The sequence below is a fragment of the Meles meles genome, chromosome 15 (genome assembly GCF_922984935.1).
Source record: "Meles meles chromosome 15, mMelMel3.1 paternal haplotype, whole genome shotgun sequence".
NCBI classification, from domain to species: Eukaryota; Metazoa; Chordata; class Mammalia; order Carnivora; family Mustelidae; genus Meles; species Meles meles.
In genome coordinates, this window is record NC_060080.1 from 32321117 (window position 1) to 32346984 (window position 25868).

The window sequence follows — 25868 nt, forward strand, 5'->3', positions numbered from 1 at the left end:
GCTGACAAATTAACCTACTTCCAGAAGAGGTCAGAAAACGGGGGTTTTAGAAATGTTCCATGGAATCAAGGTACTTTTTAAAAAATTCTTTTAGGATAACTTTAGTAGTAAAACATGTTCTAAGAATGTCATTATGACCCAAATCATAAAACTGAGTTTTACCTCTGATGTAACGGATGCTCACAGAGTGCCAAGAGTGACTGTAATCAGTTATATTTTTTCTCCAACATAGAATAAAATTGAATGAGGACAAGCTGAATTATGGACCATGCCACAAAGTCTTCTGAGGATTTACTATTGATAGTGAAAGACAAAGGACATAGAAAAAGCATTTGAAATACAGATGTATTAAAATGCGCCGAGAAATATTGCCTTCTATCTAATAGTCCTCACAAGCCCTTCCCAGTGTCATTGAGAGCCTGAAGTTTAGGCAGCGCGTTCTAAGGAAGAACCAAAATGGGGACTTTCTATATTCAAGATGGAAGATCCATTTTCACAGACTTTGGGAAGGTGCTGGGAGAGAAAATTTCCCCATTTCTGTTGAGGAACCAGCTTCATTAGGCCCTACCAACAGGGAGTGATACTGTGGGTGTTTCTATTATTCAAAAAAAAAAGGATTTTGTAGAGAATGTCAGAATTGTGGAGGCAGAGAATGACAGAAGCAAAATGTGTTCGTTTTAAATTGGACTTTTCTATGACCAGTGTTCTAAAGGGATTTGACGTTTGTTTTGTTTTTAAGAGTGATAAAGTATCTACTTTCTAGGATAGAACTAACTGAAATTTTTAATCTTGTAGGAGAGGAAAAAAATATTCTTTTTGTTTCATATAATCTGTACCAAAAGATACAGTAGGGATAAGGTTAGTGGAATTAATTTTAGCCTCCTATAAATGAGGTTATAATCAAAGAAAGGTAGGACACATGGATTAGGATGGTCACTGCACCTTCATGTTGGCTATGCCTCATTAAGAGCATGCCAAGCATGGTGAAATAGAGAAATAGGTGAACGAGTTGTACTGGCAGTGAGGCAGCTAAATGTCCCATCATTATCACCATAATCACAGCCATTTTTGGGATTCACTAGTCAATGAGCTGAACAATTTGTGTACATTCTCCAAGTCCTAATAACTGAGAAAGGTGGTATTATCACTGAATTATAAATGAGATGTTAAGGATTAGTGAGGCTAAATAACTTTGGGCCACATGGCAAATAATAAGCAGGAGCCAGCTTTTAATTCATGTTCCCAAATTTCTGCTGCTTCTGTTGTCTTGAGGGATTCTGAGAATCCAAGAACAAAGCATATTCTTGGCCAAGTAGAGTAAAAGCCATACCTAAGTTTAGTTGGAAAATGGAGTACATATTAGTGGTTTTAGCCTCTAGCATCTAGTTCCCTGTATGAAAACTATATCCTGATAGTCCATTGGGGGAATCCTGTCTCCCCACAACTCTTAGTCTGTGTGTTTCAAGAGAAATTGATTTAGAAATGGAGCATAGGCATAGGCCAGTCAAAACCTCCTGTTCCCTAGCCAGAGTGGGTGGGTTGAGGCCTGACCTCTGATCCAGGTCAGGCCAGTAGGGAGTTAGTGAGACTCATTTTGGGACATTGGTTTGCCATCATGGAAGCAGATTCCCTCTTTTCTGCTGAACTTAAGATTAGAAGGATATAGACTAGAAAGAGTGCAGTCTTTTGCAGTCCCAGGGTGAAAGCCTACTGGGAGGTTGAACCAAATGCAGAAAAAGGCAGAGAGATGGAGAGAAATGGAGTCCTGGTCGTATCACTGGAAGCCTGCTCAATGCTGTACCTGAAACTAGTCCACTGGACTTTCTAGTTATCTTGCGTTGGGTCTTCACTTGCAGAAGGGATTCTTAGATTGTTTTTGGGTTATTGGATAGCTGATGATCTCTTTGCAATCGTCCCTTTTCTCTGGATGCAGGTACCCACAGCTTCACTTTGTCCTCTGTAGGTATCTCAGCCAAAGGAGGCCTTTATCTACCATTCTTAATGTGGGTCTTTTATTTCCTTTTTCCTTTTTCTTTTTGGTTAGGTAGGTTTCAGAGGAGACCCTATTTGTTCTTGGAAATCTATCTGATCTACATCTCTTGTTCAAGGTTGTATTCAACTTCCTGTAGTGGATGAACTTTCTCCTAAGCAAAATAACTGCAGGAAAGTGGTTCTTATTATAAAAGGATTCAGAATTCTGGAGGGCTATAGATGAGAGATAGATTTACTCTTTCATTCAACAAATATTTACTGTGCATCTACATGGTGCCAGGTGCTATTCTAGGCACTTCCATCATGGAGCTTATATTTTAAAGGGGGAGATGGTGGATAAATTTGTATTTGGTGACACGATTGTCCAAGATGGAAGGAATATCAGTTACAAATTTGTCTTTATTTATAATATTTGAAACTATTTTCAAGACCAAGTTCATTAATGTGTCATTGAAAGCCACTTATAAAAAGATATGTAAGAAGCAATAGACCACTGTTCATCAGGCTGTGAAGTAATTCTTGAGCCTACCAATCTATTAAAAAATAATCAAGGGAAAAAAATAATCAAGGGAGCAGCATGTTGTGTAGAAGGAATAGTTGAAAGGAGTTGGGAAAGCCTGGATGCAGGCCCAGTTAGACCATTAACCATAAGAATAGTAGACTCCATTTAATTTCAAATCAGTTTTATAGTTTATGAAATATGAAGAATGAAATGAAGATGGTAATATGCTCTGAGGATCAAAATGAGACCTCCAGATATTTGGGAAGTATTGGTGCTACCTGAATGTTTTGGTGTGTGAATACTTTATACATATATTTTAATAAACACATAACCTATATAATATATATAAAACATTAAGAAGGGAGGGAACAAGAGATGGAGCAACAGATTGGTTCCTGATCACCTTCTGTTCCAGTTTCTTGTTCCTTCTGTGGCCCAACTACTCTTCTTGCCCCTGTGGTTCTAGAAGACACCCCTAGGTCCTTTCAGTAAAATTTCCCATTTAAGTTAGAATAGGTTTTATTTCCTTGTTTAAAAAAAAAGTCTCAGGGAAGAGCAAATCCTATCCTGTGGCTAGGAGTTGTATTAAATCCTAGATTTTCCACCAAATTTAGAAATCCCTCCATATTCTCCTTAACAGATAGTGACTAGGCTTCTGATTGAAGACTTCCAGTGATGGAAAGCTCACGATTTCCTGAGAAGGTCTGTTGTCAAATGACTATCTGTAGTTGTCTGAACTTATTATATTCATCTAAAGCTATTTCCCTATATTCTATATTTTATTCCCTCTGCTTATGGTCTGACATGCAGACTAGTACAAGTTAAAGTCTCTGGGATGGTTCTTCAACTCTTCGGGGAAGTTGCTGTGATTCTCCTTTCTCTTGGGGGAGAAACAAACAAAAAATACTTATTTTACATACAGTGGTCTGGAATGGGGCAACCAGAGTGTTAAGGAATATGGATTTTTTCTTTAATTCTTGGATTGGCTTTATATCCTACCTGATCGCCCCATTCTGGGTAATTCTCATACACCAACCAATGTCCTTTTAAAATATGGTCTCTAGAATTTAGCACCATGTTCCAGAGTGATGGAACCAGTAGAACTGTTGAATTTCATAATTCAAGTAATATTCCTATCATTTAGCCACTATAATACTACCTAATTTTATTATGTCTTCATGATAATCAATGATGCTTGGTTCTCCTTGAGCAACATTTTGACTGTGGAGTGGTAGAGTCCACCAAAGAAGGATTCATTTTTAATAATATTTATTGGTATGCAGAAAGCGTACTTAAATAAACATAGCTGCCAATCTTTCAGTAGGTGTCAAATCAGTATTCTGTCATTCTTAGTAAAGTTTATATATAGCTTTGGATAGATAGCTAAGGAAATTAAGCTTCAGAGGTAGCCTGTAGTTTTTCCAGTCTATGGCCTTGGTCCATCTAGCTCTTGGTTTTTCCTTTTCTGATGTACTATGTTTTACATCTGTCTTGTTAAAAATTTTGTCTTGATTTGTCATTGGTCTGGCAGGATTGGGACATTGAGGAATTCTTGCATCCTCATTTTAAAAATTTTATTTTATTTTTTTATCAGCAAGGAAAAATCCAAATTGAAATTTACCTTCAAGGCCCTTTGTAATGTGCTCTTTTTTAATTTTTCTTGCAGTGGCTCCCCTTCACCCTTGGGTCCAAATCATTCAATCCTCTTTTCCCTGGATTTTTTTTACCTTTGCCTTTTGTTTGGCACAATGAAATATCTTTCCATTTTTAAAATTCTTCCTGTCATTATTGTATTCATCTTTGAAAACATGACTCTAATTTCTCTCTGTGGTACCTTCCAAGGTCTTTCCTGTTCACAATAATTCCTCTGACTTTATATTCCAATAGCATTTAGTTTATCTTATGCAGAGAACAAGTAATCCTACCCATAAAATGTTCCAATGAAAATTAAAAATGAAAAATACTTTTTAAAAGGAAGCAGAAATCTTGTGGGATTGGATGTTTTTTAGAGCCCTTAGAATGTTTTGCACTTGGGTGTTTGAGAAGAAGCTGTCCATAGTTTATCATTGGTAGCCCCTAATCCAGGCATCATTTAAAGAGACATAAACACATTGCAATAAAGTTTGGATTGAGTATGTTTTCAGGTACAGAATATAGAGGGAATTAATATTTTTCATTCTCAGATCTCTTAATAAAGTTTTCTGAAAGGAAAAACTAGTAATAAGAATAGTAACTATAATCACCAACATTTCTTAGTTTCTGGATCTGGAAAATATTATCCTCATGCCTTAATTCACAGCCATACATATTAGAATAACTTGCCTCAACTCTGGATTCCCAACACAGATGAAGTTGAAGTGCCACACATCTATCATCTATTACTTTCCTCTGCTTTTTCCCTTGTTCAGGTTTTAAATTCACAGATCTTAATACCTCTTATTTTAATATCTATTTAACAAATCTAAGGACTTAGTCTTTATTATAGGAGATCATGATGCAGGTTGACTGAACTAATTCTGATGCCAAAACTCAAGGAGAAATCTTAAAATTTTATGTTCAGTTATTGACCTCTGGGGCATGCTACTCAATGTCCTAAATATCAAGGATTTGTAAAAAATTAAACTTGTGGTTTGAACTTCTGGGTGTACCTAAACCCTTATCTTTTTAACTTTTTAATTGAAGTGTAGTTGACACACAATGTTAGTTTCAGGTATACAGCATAATGGTCTGACAAGTCTATACATAATGCTCTGTTCACCACAAGTATAGTTACCATCCATCTCCATACAACACTATTATAATGCTATTGACTATATTCCATATGCTGTGCCTTTTATTCCCATGACTTAGTCCATAACTGGAAGCCTGTGCCTTCTACCTTCCTTCACCCATTGTACCCATTCCCCACCCCCTGCCACCTTTCCCTCTGGCAACTACTTTAGGGTTGGTTTTCTACCAGAGTTCTCATTGGCTGGAAAAGAACTGACTTTTTATGTTTTGATATAAACTGCTTTTCTGAACTCCTTTGCCCCTATTTCCATAGAAATTTGGGCTAGAGCTGGACTTATCACTACTAATTCCCAAATTCTATATACTCACATGTTAAGATTTGAGGTCAACATGTTTTAGTAGAATGTCTTTGACAAACATTTATGGACTGAAAACAATTTCTGTATTTAAGGAACGGTCACTGGAATGGAAGGAAATTTGGCCTCACTAGTTGGTTCTAGTTGAAAGTCTGCCATTAGTAGGCTAATTGGCCATTACTTTGGTGCCAGATGGAGGCCAACAGTGGAGTGAACAAGTTATCCTTCCCTAGTGGTTCCCAAGGCATTTCCTAGATGTTCTCTCAGGGACTACATTTATTCTAGAAGAGTCTGAGGTATTAGGGTCTCTTTTGGCATGGGCCCTAGGATCCTAGGGAAAACACGCTGTTGTGCTAGATGGCTGTGTTTGAAACCATGTCCTTAGGGCTGCTTACTTTAACTGTACTGGCTGGCTAATGATACCTATAACTCAGCAACTAGTTTTTATGTGTTTTTATGCTTTAAAAACATTAATATCAGTACTTACAGTTTATCAAATATTTCATTAACATTTTGTGTCTTCACTTATAAGCTAGATAAGGAAAGAATCCCGTGCCCCACATCATGATTAGGGAAAGTCACTTGGTGAAGGTCATACACATGGCAGAGCTTCTTATAGAACTGGGTTTCTCAACCTTACTATTGGAATTTTGGAGTAAAGAAATCTTTGTGGTGGTAGGCTATCTCTTCCATTGTAGGATATTTAGCAGTATCCTTGGCCTCTACCTACTAGATACCAGTTGTGAAGTGCCCCCTGTCCTACATTGTGATCGTCAAAAATGTCTCTACATGTCTTCTGGGGACAAAATTACCCCCAGTTGGAAACCACTGATCTAGAATAGGATTTCCCACTTAAAGTCTCTTTCTTATTTCCCACTTAAAGTCTTTCTTTCTTTCTTTCTTTCTTTCTTTCTTTCTTTCTTTCTTTCTTTCTTTCTTTCTTTCATGCTTCAGGAGAAGTCCCATATTGCTTAGTTCTCACATAATGCAATATTCACAAAATTAGAACATTTTGCCAAGAGGGATCTTATATGTAATGAGAACTTTCCATACTCTAGTGAGAAAAAGGATACTTCCACACTTTAAGTCAATCTTTTCTTGCTCTCTAGAAGAATTAACTATATTTACTCATTTTCCATAAAAGCATAAAGTAGGACCCCAAGCTGCTTTATACAGCCTACAAGTTGTTCATGGAATGTTCAGTTTAATTCCCACTTAATTGATTGTGCAGGGAATGTTTCATTGAACAATGTATTCTTCCATGTGAAGTACCATGCTTGCCTTATAAAGAGGTTAACAAACCACCAGTTCAATAAGCTATCCAAGGATCTAAGAAGTTTGGCCTTGATACCAGGAAATATTTTAGGGTGTATTTGATGTTCAAGAGATAAATAAGGTGTGGCTCAATAGATTTAGGTACTTCTTGAACATCCATTATGTGCAAGACCCTGAGCCAGGAGCCAAAATGAATTACAAGGCTTCTGCCCTTCAGGGACTAGAATCTTCTCCAGACATTCATGAACTGCTATTACATTGTGCTGTTAGAAGGATGAGAGGATCTGCTAGAAGCAGGAATGTGACATGGACTTGGTGAGTTGTGTTTAAAAAAAAAATAGTACTTAGAGATTTCCAAATAATATAAAAAATATGAAAGAAATGAAATCATAATCCCATAAATCTAGGAAATGATTTTGATGTTTTGGATAATGTAATATGAACATTTGACTATAACTGTTGAGTCCCATCTATTTGTTTTCCACAGCTTTATTGAGATGTAACCTAGCATAAGTTTGAGGTATGTAATACATGGATTCGTTCCACTTGCAAAGTGATTGCCAACAACATTCTCTAGCACCAGCATCAAATCCTATAATTAGCAATTCTTTGTCACATGTCTTTTTCTTAAAGCTGCATCTTTATCAAGTGTGGCAAATCTTCTACCTAATAATGCCTTAGTGATAAGATTTACAGTCGGCTGGTGGAGGTTTGTTTTTCCATTATCTTCTTAGAATATTTTTTTGGGCCGGGAGAGGGGGAGGGGTGGGGAAGCAACAATAGTCAGATCTTTTGGAACAGAAAGACTAGCCAGAACTAAACTCTTAATAAAGTCAGTGATTTTTTTTTTTTTTTAATGAGGTATGAAGACTTTTTCTGGGAGCTGTGCCATAGGGAAGATGGAAGGAAGGAAATCCTATTTGAAAGCATATTATCAAGTACATTTTGTCTCCTACATATAAGTAAAGTTTATATAGGAAAGGGAATAAACCAAAGGAAATAGATTGGCTAAGGGTATATTTTTATTCAAGACTTTTTTTTTTCAGTGAGTTTTACAATTTCTACAATTTTATAAGAGAAAGGTGGGCTATGAAAAAGTTACACATTTGGTTGGAGTGAGCTTTATTATGTTGGGTTGAATGCTCATCTCTTATAAAAGTGGGGGATGGTGGGGTACCTGGGTGGCTCAGTTGTTAAGTGTCTGCCTTCAGTTAGGTCATGATCCCCGGGTCTTGGGATGAGCCCCACCTCCTTGCTCAGCGGGAAACCTGCTTTTCCCCTCTCCCACTCCCCCTGCTTGTGTTCCCTCTCTCCCTGTTTCTCTATCAAATAAATAAAATCTTTAAAAAGAGGGGGAGATAGCAAAGGGGTGTTATGGGACCTCCCCTATGAGAAAGGGTTGGGGGATTAGCATTTCTTAGGCACTTCTATGTTTTTGATGAGTTAATAGGTGTTTAGTAACCTATAGAGACATGACCACCTTCTGAACCAGGTGGTGAGAGCTCTCAGAAGCCATGTTATAAGTGACTGGAACAGAGCCTGGCTCTGTTTCATGACCAACACTATTCTGTAATGGTTGATTCTCAACCTCAGCTTTATATGCCCTGATTATCTTTTCTTGTAAATTTTATAACAGGTTGTGTCTAGGAGATGCCTACTTATTTATATCCATTTCTTCTAGCCCTTTCTTTTCCTGCTTCTAGAATATTCAGGGGTCTCCAATGGGCCACTCATAAGATCAGGGTATGTGGAAGAAGGATAGCAGATTTGGAATCAGGCAATGGTATTTTCAGACGCCAGCTCTGCCACTTGGTAGTTCTGTGACCTAGGACAAACTTACTCTCAACTTCAGGTTTTTTTTTTTTTTTTTTAAAGATTTTATTTATTTATTTGACAGAGATCACAAGTAGGGAGAGAGGCAGGCATAGAGAGAGAGAGAGAGGAGGAAGCAGGCTCCCCGCCAAGCAGAGAGCCCGATGCGGGGCTCGATCCCAGGACGCTGGGATCATGACCTGAGCGAAAGGCAGAGGCTTAACCCACTGAGCCACCCAGGCGCCCCCAGGTTTTTTTAACTGTAAAATCTAAGCAATAATGTGTATCTTCCAGAGTTGTTGTATAGATGAACTGGGCTGTGTGTAAAGCACATGGCTGCTGTGCCTGGCCTCTAGTAAACACCCCATTGCAGGAGCTGTCAATCTCCTTAGATGTTGGGGAGGGAGAAGGTAGCTGTTGCTCTGTCCCTCCATCCCTCCCTAGAATAATACTCCCACTTTCTCCACTTAGGTTTTAAGTTTTCTTCATAAGTTATAGCTCTGGAATAATCTACTTAACAATTTCTGACAAATTTTTACCTTTTGGCAAATCTAATTGCATCTGGTATCACTCAAGGTCTTTTATGACCCACAACTTGATAGAGACTTTGGGAAGAAAACTACTTGAGAACAAACTATAATCAATGGAAAATAGGTTAATCTATCTAGTGGGCAGAAAAGGATAGGCCATTACCCTTGGTAGTTAACTTGGTTTATAGCAAGCTATTCTGAAAAGTCACTGCTGTGGGTGACCAGTGGGTCCCCACTGGGTCATGAGTGTCAGCCAATATCAGAGAGCTCCAGATTTGTTTTCCTTAAAGGTTTCAGTGCCTCCCTGAGAAAAACATAAACATTAATAAACTTGGCCCTTGGTCAGTGTGTGAGGAATATATAGTAAATGTTACCATTCCCACTCCAGGAGGAAAAACTCAAGATGAAGTCTCTCAAGGTCACTTAAATTAATGCCATCTGTCCTTCTTCCTGTTCTCCTGAGAGGATTGGCCCTCTCCTTAATAGTAGCTTTACAAACATCTGGAGTGAAGACATAATGCCAAGATGAAAGCAGGTCAGCTGGTCTCTTGTCCTCTGAATGTGGTGTGCTTTTTAAATTTAATCCCATGGGCCTTTCCAGTGTTGAGGTTGTAATGGAGGCCTGGGTCTCAGTCAATAAAGAACAGAGGCTTATAGCCATGGGAAAGAGGATGTTAACTAGGCCAGGAAGTTCTTCTAGTTTAATCTAAATTAATATTTATTTTTAAAGATTTTTATTAGAGGAAGAGAGCACAAGTGGTGGGAGGGGCAGAGGAAGAAGGTGAGGGAGAAGCAGACTCCCTGCTGAGTGTGGGGACCTTATGCTGGCGGGGGGCACTCAATCCCCGGACCCTGAGATCATGCATGATCCGAGCCAAAGTCAGATGCTTAACTGACTGAGCCACGCAGGTGCCCCTGAAGCATTTAATATTTAAAATGTATTCTCTCAATATTATTCCACAAGTGGAGAGATGGAAGACTACTGGAAGAATCTGCGTGAAACCATGGGAGAGCCTGGGCTTGCTCCAAGTGGCCTGCCTGGGTCCCACCCCCTGCTAATTGAGGGTTCTAAGACAAGTGACTTTAGCTCTCTAGAATCTATTTCTTCACCTGTAAGATATGGCTATATTTTTCTGCATGTGGCTGTCCAATTTTCCCAGCACCATTTATTGAAGAGGCTGTCTTTTTTCCATTGGACATTCTTTCCTGCTTTGTCGAAGATTAGTTGACCATAGAGTTGAGGGTCGATTTCTGGGCTCTCTATTCTGTTCCATTGATCTATGTGTCTGTTTTTGTGCCAGTACCATGTTGTCTTGATGATGACGGCTTTGTAATAGAGCTTGAAGTCCGGAATTGTGATGCCACCAACTTTGGCTTTCTTTTTCAATATTCCTTTGGCTATTCGAGGTCTTTTCTGGTTCCATATAAATTTGAGGATTATTTGTTCCATTTCTTTGAAAAAAATGGATGGTATTTTGATAGGGATTGCATTAAATGTGTAGATTGCTTTAGGTAGCATGGACATTTTCACAATATTTATTCTTCCAATCCAGGAGCATGGAATTGGACCACTTCCTTACACCACACACGAAAATAGACTCCAAATGGATGAAGGACCTCAATGTGAGAAAGGAATCCATCAAAATCCTTGAGGAGAATGCAGGCAGCAACCTCTTCGACCTCAGCCGTAGCAACATCTTCCTAGGAACAACAGCAAAGGCAAGGGAAGCAAGGGCAAAAATGAACTATTGGGATTTCATCAAGATCAAAAGCTTTTGCACAGCAAAGGAAACAGTTAACAAAACCAAAAGACAACTGACAGAATGGGAGAAGATATTTGCAAACGACATATCAGATAAAGGGCTAGTATCCAAAATCTATAAGGAACTTAGCAAACTCAACACCCAAAGAACAAACAATCCAATCAAGAAATGGGCAGAGGACATGAACAGACATTTCTGCAAAGAAGACATCCAGATGGCCAACAGACACATGAAAAAGTGCTCCATGTCACTCGGCGTCAGGGAAATACAAATCAAAACCACAATGAGATTATCACCTCACACCAGTCAGAATGGCTAAAATTAACAAGTCAGGAAATGACAGATGCTGGCGAGGATGCGGAGAAAGGGGAACCCTCCTCCACTGTTGGTGGGAATGCAAGCTGGTTCAACCACTCTGGAAAACAGCATGGAGGTTCCTCAAAATGTTGAAAATAGAACTACCCTATGACCCAGCAATTGCACTACTGGGTATTTACCCTAAAGATACAAACGTAGTGATCCGAAGGGGCACGTGTACCCGAATGTTTATAGCGGCAATGTCTACAATAGCCAAACTATGGAAAGAACCTAGATGTCCATCAACAGATGAATGGATCAAGAAGATGTGGTATATATACACAATGGAATACTATGCAGCCATCAAAAGAAATGAAATCTTGCCATTTGCGACGACGTGGATGGAACTAGAGCGTATCATGCTTAGTGAAATAAGTCAATCGGAGAAAGACAACTATCATATGATCTCCCTGATATGAGGACATGGAGAAGCAACATGGGGGGTTAGGGGGATAGGAGAAGAATAAATGAAACAAGATGGGATTGGGAGGGAGACAAACCATAAATGACTCTTAATCTCACAAAACAAACTGGGGGTTGCTGGGGGGAGGTGGGATTGGGAGGGGGGAGGGGGCTATGGACATTGGGGAGGGGAGGCGAACCATAAGAGACTATGGACTCTGAAAAACAACCTGAGGGTTTTGAAGGGTCAAGGGTGGGAGGTTGGGGGAACAGGTGGGTAATAGGGAGGGCACGTTTTGCATGGAGCACTGGGTGTTGTGCAAAAACAATGAATACTGTTATGCTGAAAAAAATAAAATGGGGAAAAAAAAAAAGATACGGCTATAACCAGTCCCCTATTTCTATCCCTCAGGGTGTTGCCCATTCTTCAAAGTTTGGTTCAGATGCTATCCCTCCATGAGACCTTGTCCTGAGTCTCCTTCCTTCTTCCTCTTCTAGCACTTCCTTCACATCATAATGATAAATGTCTTAATTCAGTAAGAGGGACCAAGCCTTCTGAGAATAAGAGACTCTTTGCCCAATGCCTTAAGTAGAATGTCTTCAAAAGCTGGTAATTGAATGTATGAAAACTAAAACAAAAACTGAGAAGTTAGCATGGACCAGGCACTAGGTGAAGTTATCTCCTTTAAACCTCACTGAACTTTGAAGGAGGCACATGGTTTTTCCTATTTTAGATGAGTGAACTTCACTTTATGGAAGTTTGCTCATGTGTTTGAATAAGAAAATTTAGATTGAACCAGTCTTAAACAACCTGGAAAATATTAGGTGATAAGGGTTAATATGTATAGTCATCTTCTAGATTAAACACTGCTCTAGGCATTTACATAGATCAACTCATTTAACCCTCACAATAATCCCATGAGGCAAATAGTATGGTTCCCCTTTCATGGAAGAGAAGATGAAGGTAATGAAAGCTCAAATCTTTTTAGGACCGTCTAGCAAGAAAGTAGTACAGTAAGGATTCAAATTTAGGCAAATTATTTTTGATTTTCAGTTAAATTCTTTACACCTAGATAAGTGCTGCTTTGGATGGCTTCTTGGCAGAAAAAGATACTGAGGCTTATAGAGGTTACATGGGACAGCCTCCTTATTTACTGCGGTGTTTGAAAAATTAGTTGCCCTAATTCAGGAAATCCTAAACAGTATGAAAATAGCTTAATCCATAAGTCTTTAATAGTGTTAAAACTATTATGAAAGATGGGAAGATAATGAAAAAAAAAACCTCAAATCTTCTAAGATTGATCCTGTTTGCATTTGTCTCCACAAATCTGGGAAATTCTTTGTTTTGCTCTCCTTCTTCTAGGGGAGTTGTTAAATGGCTAGGAGAAACCCTGATGAAATAGCAAATCAACAATTGCTGCCTAGTATCCTACTTTAGCCTTCTCTGGATTCTAGTCTCCCAGATAGAAATTTAAATAGTTCTCAAATACATAGGTGTACTCCATTCCCATGCGTAATTTGGGGGCCGTGGGTTGGGCAGAGTACGCATGTTTAAATTAGAGTTACCCATCTTGATGTCTGACCCTCCACAACTCTCAGGTTTCCCTGTTTGTGATATGATTAAGAAGGTGGCTTCCCTCGGGCACCTGGGTGGCTCAGTGGTTAAGCGTCTGCCTTCGGCTCAGGTCATGATCCCAGGGTCCTGGGATCGAGTCCCACATCGGGCTCCCTGCTCAGCCGGAAGCCTGCTTCTCCCTCTCCCACTCCCCTTGCTTGTGTTCCCTCTCTCACTCTCTCTGTGTGTTAAATAAATAAATAAATAAATAAACTCTTCCTTGGACTCCAATCACTCCTCTTGATCTGCCCTTCCTCTTCAAATGGACATTCTGTTTGAATTCTCTTTTCTAAACTGTGACCTCAAACCATCTGCCTTAATTCAGTTGTTAAAGCTTATAGTCCCTATTTCTACTGCCAGTTCAGACTCCCAAACACCACAAGAAGAAAGCTCCAGTTCCTAATTCTTGGGGAAGGAGAAATTGGTCCACTCCGCTCCCACTATACTTTCTAGCACAGTATTTGGCAGAGGTTCTAAACAGGAATGCTATTATTATTTTCACATACTGGATTAGCCATACAGACACCTTCACATGCTTGAGGCCTTGTCTACAGAAGTTTTAGTTTAATTCAGTGCAAAAACTAACTTGAGCTATTGAGTTTACATCAATTTAGTAAGATTTTATTGAATGGACTAAATCAGCAGGGTTTAAAAATTTTTTTAAAATTTATATTCCAGTTAACATACAGTATAATATTAGTTTCAGGTATACAATATGTATGAATCAGCAGATTGAGAACATCTGAACCCAGCAAGTAGCATTTAGGCATGAAGCTAAATGCACTTTATATTGTGTTGTAAAACACACAAATTTACCATCTTAACCATTTTAAAGTGTACAGTTCAGTAGGCTAAGTGTATTCATGTTCTTATGAAACTCATCTTCAGAACTTTTTAATCTTGCAAAACTGAAATTCTGTACTCACTAAACAACCCTTTTCTCCCTTCCTCCAGCCCCTGACAACCACCATTCTACTGTTTCTATGAATTTGACTACTTTTGATATCTCCTAAGTGGAATCATGCAGTCTTCTTGTGATTGGCTTCACTTAGCATAATGTCCTGAAGGTTCATCCATGTGACAGGATTCCTTCCTTTTTAAGGCTGAATAATACTCTGTTCTGTGCATATATCACATTTAGTTAATCCATTCATCTGTTAGACTTTTAGGTTGCTTCTACCTCTTGGCTTTTGTGAATATTGCTATGAACAAAGGTGTGCAAGGATCTTTTTTAGACTTTGCTTTCAAATATTTGGGATACATACTCAGAACGGGGATTGCTGGATCATATGGTAGTTCCATTTCTTAATTTCTTTAGGACTTTTCATACTGTTTTCCATAGTGGTTGTACCATTTTACATTCCCATTAAGTGTGCGCAAGGGTTCATTTTTCTCCATATCACAAACACTTTTTAAATTTTTTTTGAATGGTAATTATCCTCGTAGGCAGGAGGTGACCTTTCTTCTTCTTCTTCATCTTCTTCTTTTTTTTTTTTCTTCCCTTGAAGAATGGAAGCAGACTTGTGGGGAATTTCAACTTCATTATTAAAAGCATTATTGTTGCCATTCCGGGAGATATGTAGCAGAGACAAATTTTTTCTTACCCTCCAGAGGCCGAAGAAAGAATGATCTAGAAATCCTCACTACTTCCATAAACTGCATTTACCCTTTTGCTTGCACAGGATGTAAAAATTCTATGAATAAATAGAAACTCCTAAAACTGGTATGTTTGGGGCGCCTGGGTGGCTCAGTGGGTTAAGCCTCTGCCTTCAGCTCAGGTCATGATCTCAGGGTCCTGGGATCGAGCCCCACATGGGGCTCCCTGCTCGGCAGGGAGCCTACTTCCTCCTGTCTCTCTGCCTGCCTCTCTGCCTACTTGTGATCTCTCTCTCTCTGTCAAATAAATAAATAAAATCTTTTTAAAAAAACTGGTATGTTTAAGCAGAGTGAGTCCTAGTATCCATTTCTAATAAGTCAGGGTTAGAAAATGTGGATAGTGAAAGCTTTTGGGAAAATTAGTGAAAAACCTGTGAATTGGTGGGGGGTGAGGTGGAGGTGGCTGACTAGAATAGGAACCAGGATGAGGAAGAAATTCCACAGGTATGCTCTGTGAGAAGTCTTTGAGGTGAGGGTGAAAATATCAAATCATCATAGAAAAGCAAATTTGCAGGGAGGGGAAGATGTAGAGAAACTAGTTTGAGGAGCTGAATGAAAAAAGGAAATAGATTGAAGTCCTGAGTTGAAGGGCTTTGGGAACCCACTGCCTTGTCCATGTCTCCAATTCAGCAGGATCTGACTATAGGCCTTAAGGAGTTAGTGGAGGGGGGAAAATCCCCTTTGGCCTAGATGTTGAGGTTTGATGAAGGAAGTTATAGGTAATTCATTGATTATGTGCTTCACTAGTGAGAGATAGTCAGGGCCTTGTCTATGTACCTTACTATAGGAGAGGAAGGGACAGATCTGTAGGGTGATGTGTCTTCATGTTCTTTTACTTTATAATTTTGATCTTTACAATGCCCTTTACTTTGGCTCTCTAATATTTTGTCCTTTATTCAAGGTTTCTGTCCCAGGAAATAATTGTTTTAGAACATCAGCATTTGTTCTGCCATTTTTTGATAGGAGTTCAAGGTGAAACATTACATTTCTGATGTTAACATTGTAAATGTCCATGGCTTGCCTTATAACTTTTAATTCTTCTATATAATTTTTAGATGGTTATATATACCTGTTTTTCTTTCACAAATGACATCTTCCACTCTCCTAGACTTGGTCTTTGGAAGGAATCTGATTTTGGTTTAATGGCACAGTTTCTTCAAAGTTTTAGTTCTGCAGCCAAGAGTTTTCTTCCACTGCTCATCTCTTAAGTCCTTTCCATTTGACCTGCGATATGACAGTACAGTTTCATTTCTATTTCTCATGGAAGGCAGACAATGATCCTTAGCTAGATTCAATGCTCACTTTTATCCCTATCATTGTTTAAGATGTTACAATTTAATCAGGCTGCACTTAAGGAGATTTGCTAATATTCCGCACGCAATCTCCTACTGCCATTTATTGGGGTTTATGGAGGAATTGCTAAATCATACCCTTCCTGTTTTCTATTTATAACCAGTTGGAAAAAAACAGTTTAAAAATGAAATGGAAAATGTTCTATTACTGATAGTTGATTCTAGAACCTGTCTTGACCCATAGCCATTTGGATTTCTTAATGTATTCCCTTCTGTGCCAGTTAAAATATATCTGACTGCTCACAGGCTATCTTTCTCTCTCACAGCTACTTCACCCACACCAAGAACTTCCTGTTTCTCTTCCTTGACTAACAGGAACTGCTTCTCCATTTTCTTCTGCCCCAGATGGTACCTGCCTTCTTCTTCTCCAGGGCAAAAATTGACGGTCTGCAAGGAAACAGTTACCAAGGACAAATATGCTAGGAGATATTTAAAACCTATTCCTATCATACATACAGGCAAATGACATTTGGTCAAAATTTTCTCTTCCCTGCCTGCCACTTCTAACTCTTCTTGCTTTCACTGAACAGCTAGCACCCACTTTTCAGAAATGACTTCTTTTACCCTCTTAGGATTGGCTTTTGCTTGGAAGAAGAGAAGCCATCAGCCCAGGAGATCTTCAGAGGGTTCATGCACTGTCACACCCTGAGTCATAGGCTAAGCTTCCAGGGTGGGCAGATGCTTGCCATGAACAGCAGTTTGAATCCCTACAATCAGTGAGGCTGGAAGTATAGGCTTTTGAGATCTAATTACAAGATATTTTGTAAGTTCTATCACTCGATACATGGAGGCAGAAAACGAAATAAACTTAGTAAGGAAAAAAAAGTCCATTTTAACCTCAAGCATAGCTTGTCTGCACCCTCCTAATAACACTCCTCAGGTTTGATGATGTTTATTTTCTCTTAGAAAATAGAGAAACTATGACTACTAAGCAAGTATCACTAAGATCTGTTACTCTCTTCCCAGAAAGAGGAAATTTATCTATGACAACACTTGGAAGAAGTCCCTTTAGGCATTTCTGTGAGAATCTCTCTGGAAACTGTGCTACCTGCTGTCCAGGGCTGAAGTCAAGAGCCTAGTCTGACCTAGGTCAGGAAGTACAATCAGGATCAGTGGAGTCCTGCCTATCCCTCTGAAACCATTACTCCCTAGCTGATAAAACCCATCTGACTATGCATGCTCTGTGTTTTCTCTCTGGCATTTCTATGGGTGCACAGACGTGGTGTTGAGCATGGGATGGCAATCCTGAACCCAGCCTGGTGATGGGGGCTCAGGAGGGAAGAGGGTGTGGGAAGGGAACTCTAGAAGAGGGATTATAGGCTCCGATGCCTGTGGTGTCAGGCAGGGAATCCAAGTAACCAGCTATTTAAAAATAAAACCCAAGAGTAGCCCAAGATGGCGATAAAAGGCAAGCTCTGTGGTGGGGACTGTGATGAACTGGAGAGTACAGTTCTCATCTGGGGAGGCATCCTCTGTTCAGCACATGCGGGGTGTTGGCTCTAGTCCTGCTGGGCTTTTTGAAATCTCCCAGGTTTTAAAAGACGGAAAATAATTCAAAGATTTAAAAGCACCAGACAAGCAAAAGGAAACGTGTCTGGAGGCAAATCTGACTGGTTTGGATTATTATAAAAAGACCCAATGTCCTAAAGTGAGGGAAGGACTTCAGCACATGTAGGACAAACACATGAGAAGCCTGGGGCTTTCTCTGTATATTTATCTTCCGTCCACCTCCTCCTCCCACCCATCAATCCATGGTTTTCTCCTCCTCAGGTTATCCTCAAGGATGAGAAGATATGAAAGGATGAGAAGATATGAAAGGGATGAGTGTCTTAAGCTCATGTTTTATGGAGAAAGGTTTGAAACATGTGGGATTTGGATCTTAATTGGCTGTCTCACTTTTTTCACTCCTTCAAAGGAGACAGACTTGTTCTTCGTCTCTGGCTATAGGCACATGTGCCCTTGGACACACAGAAGAGAAATCTAATTCACACACCATAAACTTCACTTGTTTTATGAAGCAGAAACCAGTCCCATTCCTTCAGAAGATCCATAGTTGTTTGTATACACTGGAGGTTGTAAGTGGTGCCATACCCTGCTGGTGAAAGGGATACAGCAGCTGTCTCGTCACCAGAATTAGATAAGATGTAGGTTTTGGGTATTTACGGGAAGGCATGCTCCTTCCAGTTTTCACAGCCCACACACCCTGTGGCCCCCCACTTGCCCCACACAGTGGTCCTGCCTGCAAGAACCCTGGGGCCATGGATTTGTGACCCCTGACTTAAATACTTTAGGATCAATCATGATAGAAACCAGTTCCCCACTATATCCTATTACCCCCGCCATAAATAGACAAAGTAGGGTTTACTCTGAAGATTCATTCTTATTTAACACAAGGTGAAAGGTGGCAAGTTACTACACTTAGTGTATTTTTTTAAAAGATTTTATTTATTTATTTGACAGACAGAGCTCACAAGTAGGCAGAGAGGCAGGCAGAGAGAGAGGAGGAAGCAGGCTCCCCGCAGAGCAGAGAGCCCGATGTGGGGCTCAATCCCAGGACCCTGGGATCATGACCTGAGCCGAAGGCAGAGGCTTAACCCACTGAGCCACCCAGGCGCCCCTACACTTAGTGTATTTCTGAGATGCTTTTTTTTTTTTTTAACCTTCTCAATGCTGTCAACCCCCTATTCACTTGGAGAACACTAATCATTTAGGATCATTTTAATCTTGTATAATCCCAAAGACAGGAAACTCTGTTATAGGCCATCTCTATCCTTAATAAATGCTCAGTTTGGAGTGGGGGGTAGAAATGGTGTTTGAAACTTCGAAAAATTTCTCTAGTTCCCTAGAAACCCTGTCCACTCTGATATCCTGTTAAAACCAACTGCTTCAGACACATGCTCTCAGCCTGCTGACTGAACACCTGGGTTGGAGTTCTCTGCCATCTATAAACATGGAGGTTCTGGCTAGCTCTAGTCAGATGCTTGCCCGTTGTCACCATCATTAGTAGCTGGGATCTTGACCATAAATTATTGGGATTGACCACTCAGACTTGGAACCTCTCTAGGCTATGTCTTAGAGGTTCCCTGAATACCAGGGTGTCCTTTATACTAAAATCTAAAGAAGCCTGAGGAGCTCGGCCTTCCAAAGGAAGTCTGTGTCTGCGCTCTGTTCCTCATCCTTCCAAGAAAGTGTTGTATCTCACCACAGTGTTTTTACCTGTCTGTTGTAGGTGTGATACTTTCAAACTTACTACTTTGCTTTCCTTTTTCCCCTTTCTGATAACAAGCACTCTTGCTACACTTCCCACCGCAGCAGTCTGGGGCGGGCCCACTGGGAGAGGGAAGTTCTGGGGAACAGAATACATTGCAAAGGACATGCTAAGGGAAAGAGCAAGGACCCTCTCTGATTTTGATAACCAAAATCCGATTAGTCCACAAGATAATAGGTTTGTAAGCCATAATAATGGTCTTGAGGAAGGATGTTCCAGTTCCCTTAAGAATATCAACAAATAAGGCGGATGGATCAACAAATAAGTCAAATCCTCCCAGGTGTGAGGAAGACTCCTAGTCTGGGAATACCAGCCCGGTCCCTCTGAGGGAGAGAGGAGGGTGTAGGCGAACAAAGAAAACACTGCCTCTGCTGTGTGCAGAGAATGGAGATGAGGAAGGGAGATGGCAGGACCCATGTTGCCCATTTGTCCTTTAGGTGTAGGCTTGAAAAATCGGTGTGTTGGGGAAATGTCCAGTGCGGGACAGAGAAGGGGGCAAACGGTTTGTTTCTCTGGAGCCCCACCACAGGAAAGTGTACTGAGGGCTCAGCCTAGGGGAGGCAGCAGCTTTGCTTCCCTGAGTCACCCCAGTTACTGTCAGGAAGTCACTGAACTGAGAGCCCGAGGGTCTGTTCAGAGGGCTGATAGAGCTTTGGGGCAGTGTGGTCCTCGACCAGGATGATGTAACTCGGGGGCATGCAGCCCGTTGAAGGCAAACTATGGCGAGTCAGCACAGGAGCACATCTGCGTCAGAAGAAGGAGCTGCATTCAACTGTCTTCAGGGAAGGCCCGCAGAGCCTTGGGGCACCAAGGCAGACTAGGGCTACCGTTCCAGAGGCCCAGTGTCCCCAAGGACTCACACACCCAACTCCCCTGTACACCTGCATGCCAGGGCAGGTAGAGGCGACCTGGAACTCTGAGCAGCCTTTCTTAGAGACGTGGAATACTATTTTAAAGGACCGTTTAATTATTGAATCAGATGATATCTAAAGTGGATTAAGAAGTTAAAGACTCGAGAGAAAAATTAATCAGACTAATGATTTACCCACCTTGCATATCTGAGTTGTGAGTTAAATTTTTTTTGACCCTGTTACATGTATCTGCAGATGGAAAAGTCTGGGACTTCCTCTAAGAAGTCAGCAAAATTTTGAGTTAAGAGAAATTATATGAATGTTTTTGAGCTAAGAGACTGTCATTTAGAAAATTCTACTTAGGTGGTGGGTAATAGGGAGGGCACGTTTTGCATGGAGCACTGGGTGTTGTGCAAAAACAATGAATACTGTTACACTGAAAAAAATAAATAAAATGGGAAAAAAAATAAAACCATTTCCATAGTCTAGGAAAAAAAAAAAAAAGAAAATTCTACTTAGTACATAAAATGGTACAAGCCAGCCACACAATATTGCAGCCCTTCTTAAGGCCAGCCAGTGAGTCTTCGCTCACTTCGCTTCTAATTCTTCAGTTTATAAAACACCTCCAAATGAGAAATCTCCTTTTATCCCCTCTTTGGTCGGGATCTGTGAGCTAGGTGGGAATACTTAGCAAGGGAGAAGGAAAGGCAGTACTAAGGTCACTATCCCAATGTACCAAATTTTGCAGCTGGGCCTCAGCCTCATTTCTGATTTCTGGTCTGCCTTCAGCCCAGCGGCCTCTCCCCAGTTGCCTCTCCCACACTTCCTGTCTCAGCGACACACAGGGATGGAAAGGTGTCAGAAGAGTGTGCTCAGGATTTTCTTAGTGGTAAACAGGGTTTTGAGGTATGGTGGTCGGGCTTCTGTGAAGGACAGTTGACCCAGGAATGCCCTGAGGTTTCTTTCAGCCTGAATGGTATATCCTGCTAAATCGATGGTTCTGTAAAAGATGGTGCCTGTGAATCCAAAAATACCACCTCTTTCTCATACATTAATCTTCAGAAATTCCCTTCTTAGCATCCTCAGGTTGCTGAGGCCTGAGAAGTGCTCCAGCATTGAGGTCAGTGTAGCTCTGCAGAACAGAGGAGATGGGGGTGGGGGCTGCAGCAGGAACCATGTGTTCCATGCTTTTGGGTCCTGGCCTAAGGGTGCTGCGAGAACATGTCCAGCATGGAACTGGGAGATGTGTATAACGGAAAAAGTGGTTTTTGTGGGAGTTCACCCAGTCCAATGGGGAGGACATATGTAGGCCCTTCAGAAGATAGATTAAGGGTTAGGAGAAGAATTAAATGCACAGATTGCACAGACTGAGATGTGAAATTCCAAGTTTATCCTTGCCAATGAGAGTAGGTAGGTGAATGAGTGGTGATTCCAGGAAGAAGACCTAACCTGTGCCAAAGACAAGTGAGCAAGCGGGGCTGTGCGGCAGAGGTAAGTTCCACGTGACTGCAACTAAGCTAGGTTGGCTGGACCTATTGGCTGGACAGATTGTAAGAAGTTGAGGATGATGTATCTGGAGATCTAGATGCGCCAGACTGAAAAAGACCTTAAAATGGCAAGAATCCACCCTTATGTAAAATGTGCTAGGCCCAAAGTGTTTAAAGGTTCTTCAGAGCAAAAATAATAAAGGTATCAAAGTTTTCTTTAACTTGGATTAAAAAAAAAAGCTGCTTGAATCATTATACAGGGGTTGATTAATCTTGTTATAACTCCCACACAAACCACAAAAATTATAGGGGCGTTCATGAACATAGATATAAAAATCTTAATATATTGCATAGACAAATTTGATAGCATTTTTTTAATGCATCATAGTAAGTATAGTTTATCTTAAGGAATGTTTCAATGTCAGAAAGTGTAGTTTACTACGCTTACAGAAAAAATTTTTGAGAATGATGTTTCTTATTTGCCATGCTTTTTCTTCTCTCAACGTTTTTGTTTTGTTTTGTTTTGTTTTTTGGATAGACTTGAAAGTTGAGCTGTAATTTCTATCCTGCTAGTTACTCCTAAGTTGAAAGCCATATTTGTACCTGTTTCCCCTGTCCATTTATAAAGTGTGTCTGTCCTTATGCCTCTACTGACTCCTTCCATCTCAAATAAGGAGAGGACGGGAGCACATTCTGAACTTCCTGCTGTCTCTTCCTGCCTCACATTCATTTCTGAATTCTTTTCTTAGTGTCTTAAGGTTTTGTCCCTCTCTTCCAAAGTAAGGACGTATTTCCTTGTTTTTCTGTTGTCCTTTACTGTCCTCCCCAGGTCCACCTCCCTCCTAGTCTTCCTTCCTCCTCCTCCTGTTCTTCATTTAAACCACTACATTTATAAATCTCCGCTTACTTCTCATATCTCTTCCTGTTGTATTCATTTCTCCTCTTCCTGTAGAATATCTTTCAAACAGCTTCAATGTTGGTATATTTTCTGAAATATATATATTTTCATAAATCTGAAAAATGTTTTCTTTTAAATGTTAGCATGGTAGGATATATTCTCAGGTTAATGATTTCTCCAGCAATTTGAAGATACTAACACATCATATTTGCGTTTTTTCCAATGCAGCTAAGAAATTGGACATCAATTTCAGGTTTCTGAGTATTTGCTTCCCTCTTCCCCTTCAGAAGTCTTTAATGTTAAATTTTTTTGGTCTCCAGAATGACTTTTTTCAAGCCCTCTTTCAGTCTATATTCTTTCTGTGATTCCAGGTCTGTCTGTGGTTCTGGGAGTTCTGGGAAGGTCTCCTCTGTCATTTGTTCAAATAATTTCTCCCCTTTCTCTTCAGACAGTTCTACTTCTTTATATTTTTTATGTGTACTTTTTTTTTTTTAATAGCGATCTCATTCTTCATGTTTTCTGGACAACTTCCTCAACCCAGTCTTTCAGCTCACTAATTTGCTATTTAACTTTGTCCACTCTGCTGTTAATTCCTTCAGTTTTTTTTCATTTCAATGCAGTATCTTCCTTATCTAGTTTTTCAGAATTTTACGATCTTTATCTTGTCCCAGCTTTCAGGTCACCAGCATTCCTTGTGCTTATTTTATCTTCTGTTTGTTTTGTGTACTTGTTATACTTGTTTGAAATTTCTGTTCCATTGGTTTCCCTCATGTATAGGTTATTCTATCAGTTGTGCTTCATACATAATCCAGTTTGACCTGATTGCCCTAGCTGCTCAGTACTATGGCACCACAGGCTGAGCACAGCATCTTCTATCTCCACTTGGGCTCATTAGCCCTTCCATTAGCACTAGAAGGAAGGTCAGGACTGATATTGGTGTCCCCTCCAAATTCATGGTGAAGGCTTAATCCCTCAAATGTGATCATCCTTGGAGGTGTGGGGCCTTTGGGAGGTAATTAGGTTTAGATGAGGCCATGAAGGTAGACCACCTCCCTTGGTAAGATTAGTGTCTTTATAAGAATAGAGGAAAAGGGGGCACCTGGGTGGCTCAGTGAGTTAAGCCTCTGCCTTCAGCTCAGGCCATGATCTCAGGGTCCTGGGATGGAGTCCCGCATCAGGCTCTCTGCTCAGCAGGGAGCCTGCTTCCTCCCCCATCTCTCTCTCTCTGCTTGCCTCTCTGCCTACTTGTGATCTCTCTCTGTTAAATAAATAAAATCTTAAAAAAAAAAAGAATAGAGGAAAAGTCTAGAATGATCTCCCTACTGCTGGCTCCCCTTCCTGCCCCCTGCCATGTGAGGACTCAGCAAACGAGCAGCCACTGTAACCTAGAAAGAGGATTCTTAACAGATCTGGACCATGCTGGGAATCCGACCTTCCATTCTCTAGAACTGTGAGAATAGTCTGTTGGTTAAGCCACTCAGTTTAGAAACTCAAATGGAGTCTTTATGTTCTTGGTGGATAATTCCCCTGAAGATACTTACCAGCTGGACACATGGTCTGGCAGGAATGATTAGGACATGACTAATTTAGTAGGAAGCTTTTTCTACTTCAGAGAATTAAAAAAAAAAAAAAAAAAAAAAAAGCTTTAATTCCCATAGCGTCATTTGTAGGGTGGAACATACAGCACTTGGGACCGTTCAGGAAAATAAGTAAAACCAAGAAGTGAGCCAAAGCTAATATTTTTGAAAAGATGAAAAAGACTAATCTATCTGAAGCAGAAAGAAATTTATGGATATTAAAATGTAAATTCGTGAAACATCTATACCTACTGCTCCAGCTCTTGATCAAATAGCTTGAGGAAAAACACATCATTTTTCATTCTGTCGCTGTTTTCACTTCATAGCCTGTCAGTCTCCTCAACTAAACTGAGACAAATTCTCCTGAAAACCATTAGGAACCCAAAGTCAACACTCAGTGCCATCATTATCCACTCTGTCATTCTCAGCTAATTAAGTCAGATAGATTTTCAAATAAACCATGGATTATCATTTTAGTGTGAACTTTCCTCAATTGCCCCCAAAAAGAAAGGGTGGGGGGAGATGTCAGCACATGGGTTTGCTACAGCAGACAATCAATACTCTACCAGCTCTTTTCTGCCCATTTTAATGTCACCCTTGCCTTTTTCCCTCCTAAAAATTTCCTTTCAATTTATACTTCTACATCTCCCATTGTTCTTTCCCTATAGATTTTTCTAATACCCCATTTGCTGTATATTTACTTTATTAATTTTAGGAAACAGTATTTAAAATACTGTGCTTAGGTTGAGCAAAGAGATAGAAGTGAATAATGGTTTTTATACTAAGTAACATTGTGTGTAAGATAAGGTTCATTTCTGTACTGCTAAAAGAAAATAAAGACTAACAAAGGTAGGAATTAAATGCTCAGTGGATATCTACTTTAAAATCTGGAAAGGCCAGAACTGCATACTCAATCATTAAAGTAAATAGCTACAATTTGAATTTGAGTGGTAATTTAACAATGCTGGCTTGTTTGCATGTATTCTTCCCTCGTAGAAGGTGAATAAGATCAGAAACCTTGTCTTGTCTTCATATCTTAGAATGTAGGGGAGTTCCTGACACCTAGCTGTAATTTTCAGTAATTTAAAAATGAACCAAAGGATAAAAATATGGATATAGTCATCATACTGTAGGTTAGCTACAATCTGCATAGCCTGTGCTTGTGATATTGTTGGGTAAGGTCAGAGAATAGACCTTAGAATCCAATACCCTTAAATCTTGAGATATTAATGTACTAGATATATTATCAATTGTTGTCAAATGATCTCAAATGATCTCAAGTCTTAGTGGCTTAACACAGTATCATCCCGGTTTCTGTAGGTCTGCCATCTTCGTGAAACTTAGTTGGATCTGTAGAGTCTCCCACAACCTGTAGAAAGGTGTTGGGCTGGGCTCTGGTTATCTCAAGATACTACTGAGGGTAGATTAGCTTCTAAACTCAATCA

The 25868-nt window shown here is 40.0% G+C and overlaps 1 long non-coding RNA gene across 3 annotated transcripts in view; it reads left to right on the top strand.

Moving 5' to 3' along the window:
- The window catches only part of LOC123925977, a 69028-nt gene extending 58220 nt beyond the window's left edge, over positions 1–10808 (top strand). For all 3 annotated transcript variants that reach the window (XR_006815129.1, XR_006815128.1, XR_006815130.1), the window contains one exon: positions 10751–10808. This is a non-coding gene — a long non-coding RNA (uncharacterized LOC123925977). The remainder of the gene's footprint in view (positions 1–10750) is intronic.
- Positions 10809–25868: the final 15060 nt, after the last annotated feature.